The sequence below is a fragment of the Eptesicus fuscus genome, chromosome 9 (assembly GCF_027574615.1).
Source record: "Eptesicus fuscus isolate TK198812 chromosome 9, DD_ASM_mEF_20220401, whole genome shotgun sequence".
Lineage (NCBI taxonomy): Eukaryota > Metazoa > Chordata > Mammalia > Chiroptera > Vespertilionidae > Eptesicus > Eptesicus fuscus.
The window spans coordinates 19,535,012-19,541,011 of record NC_072481.1 but is presented as its reverse complement, the minus strand read 5'-3'; positions in this window follow the sequence as shown (position 1 = coordinate 19,541,011).

Sequence of the window (6,000 nt, the reverse complement as noted above, 5' to 3'; positions counted from 1 at the left end):
AGACCCTAGGAAGGAAAACTGATATGCCAATATAATCTAAATGTTTTAGCTACTTCACATGAAGAAAACCTATAGAATCTGTGTGGGAATGAACTCTGAGGTGTTAGACCTGGAATAGAGGAACATCATTTAAGATCAGACCGAATTATTCATGAGTTCTTACCCACATTCTGCCCTCTAGGCACGAGCTCAAACATCTGGAAGTGGTTCTAAATGTTTGTTCAGTCCATCACCTGAACCTGAACTCGGTGGCAGGCCAGATGGGAGTGGAAAGAAATATTCAAAGTGATGAATAGCAAGAACCTACAACCAAGATTACTCTACCCAGCAAAGTTATCATTCAGAATTGAAGGGCAGATAAAGAGCTTCACAGATAAGAAAAAGCTAAAGGAGTTCATCACCACCAAACTAGTATTATATGAAATGCTGAAAGGTATTCTTTAAGAAGAGGAAGAAGAAGAAAAAAGTAAATATAAAAATTATGAACAACAAATACATATCTATCAACAAGTGAATCTAAAAATCAAGTGAATTAAAAATCTGAGAAACAGAATAAACTGCTGAATATAATAGAATCAGGGGCATAGAATGGGAGTGGATTGATAATTCTCAGGGGGAAAAGGGTGTCGGGGGTACGGGAAGAGACTGAACAAAAATTGTACACCTATGGATGAGGACAGTGAGGGGGAGGTAAGGGCAGAGGGTGGAGTGGGAACCAGGTGGAGAGGAGCTATGGGGGGAAAAAAGGAGAAACAATTGTAATAATCTGAACAATAAAGATTTATTAAATTGAAAAAAATAGGCTGGGGGGTGGGACATCATTTATACTTCACTAGAGGCCCGATGCACGAAGATTCGTGCAAGAATGGGCCTTCCTTCCCCTGGCTGCCAGCACTGCCTTCGCTTCAGCTGGAGCCGCCTTTCCGCTCAAGCCCAAAGCCGCCTTTCCACCTTCCCCTGCTGCCCAGAGGCCCGGAGCGGCTGGGGCAGTGCAAGCGTCCCCCCCACTGCCCTTCCGTCACCTGTGTATCCAAATTAACGCACAATCTTTATTGGGTTAATTTGCATACTCACTCCTGATTGGCTGGTGGGTGTCACGAAGGTAGGTCAATTTGCATCTTACTCTTTTATAGTATAGATAGGTCAAATATATAAGTTTTCTTTTTCAATGGAGGTGCAGACTTTAATTACTTAATAAATTTGCTTTTTAAAATATAATCAAAGTCTCATATAAATTAAGTTATATAAAGAAGCCATTATCTTTATAAGCAATTAGGTTTAACAAAAGCCAAAGTGAAAATTTGCTTAAAGTTACTGAAACCTCCCATAATCCCACTGTGTATGTAAATGAGCACTGGCAAAAAAGAATGCTGTTTAAAAATAAATTATAAAATGGAGAAATTTTGAAATCTAGTCTGCTAATATTTACAGGGTAAACTGGGGGTTATTATTCAAGCATTAAATCTAATCATTAGTAGTCACCATAGAGAATCACTTAATATGTAGGCTGTAGTATCAGCCAGCATCTGAAAAGCAACCATTTAGGTTGCATTGGTGTAAAAGAAAGAAAAAAGGTTTTTAAAAGAAACTCTCTAGTCTAGTCACCCATCCACCTAACTGTAGGCTTCAATGCCGACAATTCAATCTCAAACTGGCTGTAAATTCTTTATTGTATAGACAAGGTCTCAGTTACATTTTCCTTAACTTGTCCAAACTGAGAAGTTTGAATAGTTTGTACCATGGATGAAGTAGCAACACCCACAGAAGTGAGTACCATTACAAGGGCAAAGATTCCTGCAATTAACATTCCAAGAAATCTTTTTTGTCTTTTTAAGATTTTTACCAGATCATGTAACAGTTGGTAGGTTTGATGAGATTCCCAAGGCTCGGTTAGGTTAGTAGGAACCCAAGCGAAAGCAGGTTGTTTTAAAATCATGAGGGAATCCTTTTGGAATGTAAAATTAATACAATGGGACAATGTGCAGCCTGTGCATGAAACCTCATACAGATGGCTTGTAACATTAAGGTGCATCTGGATGGGGCCTGAGAGGAGTACAAACAGATCAAACACACAGGCGGTGGCAAATACTGTCTTAATGGGAATTCCTCATAACGTACAAATGGAATGATCTGAGCTATAATTAAAACTATACCATTTAATATGTGCAAGTGCAGCAGCTAATTTCCATTGTGTATTTTGTAGGGGCCAATTGCCATGTTGTAATTGAGATCCAACAAATCCTCCTCTACGCCATGAGATGGGGTGATTAGCTTCAACATATAGATAAGATGCGTTCCCCTTCCATTTTAGGGTGCGATTGTTACAGTATCAGACCCGTAAGGGCTCCAATCCACAAAGGAAAAACTGTTATTAAGTTTGCTTGTGGTAGGATCCTATATAATAAAATAGTAATATGCAAATTGACTGTCACTCCAAGACACAAGATGGCCACCCCATGTGGTCAAACATGGCTGCCCCCATGTAGACACAAGATAGCCGCCACAAGATGGCTGGCAGGGGAGGGCAGTTTTGGGCAGTTCAGGGTGACCAGGCTGGCAGAGGAGGGCAGTTGGGGGGTACCAGGCCTGCAGGGGAGGGCAGTTAGGGGTGACCAGGCCAGCAGGGGAGGGCAGTTAGGGGTGACTGGGTCAGCAGGGGAGGGCAGTTGGGAGCAACCAGGCCTGCAGGGGAGGACAGTTTGGGGTGACCAGACTGGCAGGGGAGGGCAGTTAGGGGTGACCAGCCTGCAGGAGAGGGCAGTTAGGGCCAATCAGCCCGGCCGGGGAGCAGTTAGGCATCGATCAGGCTGGCAGTGGAGTGGTTAAAGGGTAATCAGGCTGGCAGGCAGAAGCAGTTAAGGGCAATCAGGCAGAGGCAGGCGAGCGGTTGGGAGCCAGCAGTCTTGGATTGAGGGAGGGATGTTCAACTGCCCGTTTAGGCGGTTGGACATCCTTCAAGGGGTTCCAGATTGGAGAGGGTGCAGGCTGGGCTGAGGGACACCGCCCCCCCCACCCGTGCATGAATTTCATGCACCGGGCCTCTAGTAATCACTATAACAGTCTTGCCAATTAATTTCTTCCTCGGTGGGGTGCCATTCATAAGACTTTTTACTTAATTGCTTAGTGGGGGGTGTCTTAGTAAAGTTACATTTTCTGCACCTCTCCCCGGAGCAAGGAGTGATAGTAGACATATTTGGGCATTTTCTTCCCCTTCCTTTGGTGTCCATTCTAGAAAAAAGTCTCTCTTTAATTTTACACACAAAGGAGCAGTGGTTTGATTCTGTGTCGTACAAAAGGGAAGCTGAGTGGCGACACCCATGTAATTATACTTTGCCCATATACTTCCTTGCCCCACCCATGGTCCTCCTGGGTGACCAAGGTGTTTGGTGTTATTGGTGATTACATTAGGCGGGGGATCAGCCCACATAAGGGGTCTTACCCATGGTGAGTCAGAAACATAAGTCCAAAAAACTTCCCCATTTGGCCCTGGTAGCATTACTGCACAGCTGATTACTGCTAGCATGGCAAGAAAAATGCTTTCAGGCATTCTTGGGGTTCTGGTCTCCTCACAAATTCTCTCAGCTTTCTGAACCGTCTTCTTCACCATGCCCCAAGTGACCTCCAGCCTCATCCTCCTCCCACTCCTTATCTTCAGTGGGTTGTTTGGAGCTGCTGCTATCTTTGGCTGGGTTAGTCGATTGTCTGCAGCTGTAAGGCGTGGTCCTCATTAACCTGGCCAGTTCTTCACTTGGATCCATGTTGAAGTTTTATATTTCTTGCAGGAAACCACAAGGCTTGGAGAAATTTTCTGGAAATATACAAATGTACCCTCGACCAAATGTTAAGTGGGGATTGGGGCCCTTCCATAACCCAGACTCAGGATCTTTCCATTTAACCAGACCATTTTCCTTTGGCTTATTCTGACACCAGTGTATTTCCATGGGTGTCTTGCCATCAGCATCACTAGTGAAAAAAATTTAAGTAATTAAGGCTTGGTGTAGTCTACTTACAGGTGATTTCTCCATAATCCCCCCTTTTTGTTTTTCAAGTTGGGATTTTAACCTTTGGTGTTGACGCTCTATAATTGCCTGTCCCTGCGAATTATATGGTATTCCTGTAATGTGCTGAATTTTCCACTTTTTACAAAATTACTGGAAATGACAGCTTGTGTAAGCAGGCCCATTATCAGTTTTAATAATTTTTGGAAATCCCATGACGGCATAAGCCGCTAGGCAAAGTTTATTAACCTGTTTTGCCATTTCCCCTGTAGATGCAGTAGCCCATAAGACTTTTGAAAAGGTGTCTACAGAGACATGCAATGCTCCAAGACGTACAAAGGGAGTATAATGTGTCACATCCATTTGCCAGATATGGTCCCTTAGCAAACCTCTAGGGTTGATTCCTGTGTTAGGCCCTTGAGGTAAATATAACATGCAAGTGGGACATTCCCTGATAATCTGTTTTGCCTGCTGCCGAGAGATTGAGAATTGTTTGGACAACATTTTGGCAGGCTGATGTAAAAGCTGATGAGACACTGAGACCTCTTTTAATAAAGCAACCAATTGATCAGCATGTGCATTTCCTTTTGTGAGCAGGCCAGGTAATACACTGTGAGCCCTGATGTGAGTGATATAAAAAGGGTGTGGTCTCTGTTGCACAATCTGCTGAACTTGTTTAAATAATAAAAATAAACTTTGGTCACTGGGCCATTTTGGATGAGCAGTTTCAATTCTGTTCACTAGTCCCACAGTGTAAGAGGAATCAGAGATAATGTTGAGGCTCTTGGAAATCCTGCAATGCAGCCTTAATAGCTTCTAATTCAATTCTTTGTACAGAAGTATGATGGTCAGTATGACTCGGTCTGAATTCATTGTATGATAGGCGACTTTCCCATTAAATGATCCATCAGTAAAAACAGTTAATGCTCCAGGGATAGGTTCCTGCCTAGTATTTTTTGGTATATTAATGGGAGTATAATATAAAAATTGTAGTAATTTGTCTTTTAACAGGTAACAAATAAGTTCGCCTGAATATCCACTTAGTCCAATTTGCCAATTTAAGTCTGTGTGAAATAACATTTCTAATTGCTTCCCAGTGAGGGGAAGATAGATGCATATTGGTTCTTCTCCTCTAAGCTGCCTGCAGCGCTTTCTAATCTGAAATATCAACTGAGCCATAAGTTCTACATATGTAACAGCAGTTTTAGAGGACTGATGCCCTAGGTGGACCCATTCAATAATAGCAGGAGAGTTTTCATGTTGGAAGATGACTGCAGTGGGACTATTTGCAGTGGGGTTAATCTGTCCCAATAAAGGCAATTCAGGCTGTACCTATGCTACTTGGGCTAAGGAGATCACCTGCTCAATTCTTAGAAACTCCTTTCTAGCTTCATCTGTCAATGTTCGGGGGCAGGAAAGATTAGAGTCACCCCTAAGTATATTAAATAAATTTGTCATTTCTCCTGTAGAGATTTTCAGATAAGGTCTTAACCAGTTAATGTCCCCTCATAATTTCTGAAAGTCATTTAAAGTTTTAAGGCAATCTTTTCTTATTTCCACCTTTTGGGGCCTAATGCATTGGTTTTCAATTATGGTTCCCAGATATTTGAAAGGCGTTTCTTTCTGTACCTTTTCTGGAGCAATTTTTAAGCCCTATTTAGGGAGCTCCTTTTCTAATTGGGAAAACATTGCCAAAGTCTGCTCTACACGTGGACTTGCTAAGAGCAAGTCATCCATGTAATGAATAATGTAACATCAGGAATATTTGTCCCTTAAAGGCTGAACAGCTTGAGCTACATATTTTTGACACAAGGTCGGGCTATTGGCCATTCCTTGAGGCAATACTTTCCATTGATATCTTTTCATAGGTTCTATGTTATTAATAGATGGCACTGAAAAGGTAAATCTTTGTTTATCTTGAGGTGCCAAGGGAATGGTGAAAAAACAATCCTTAAGATCTACCACTATAAAAGACCAATCTAGAGGGATTTGCTAAGGCACT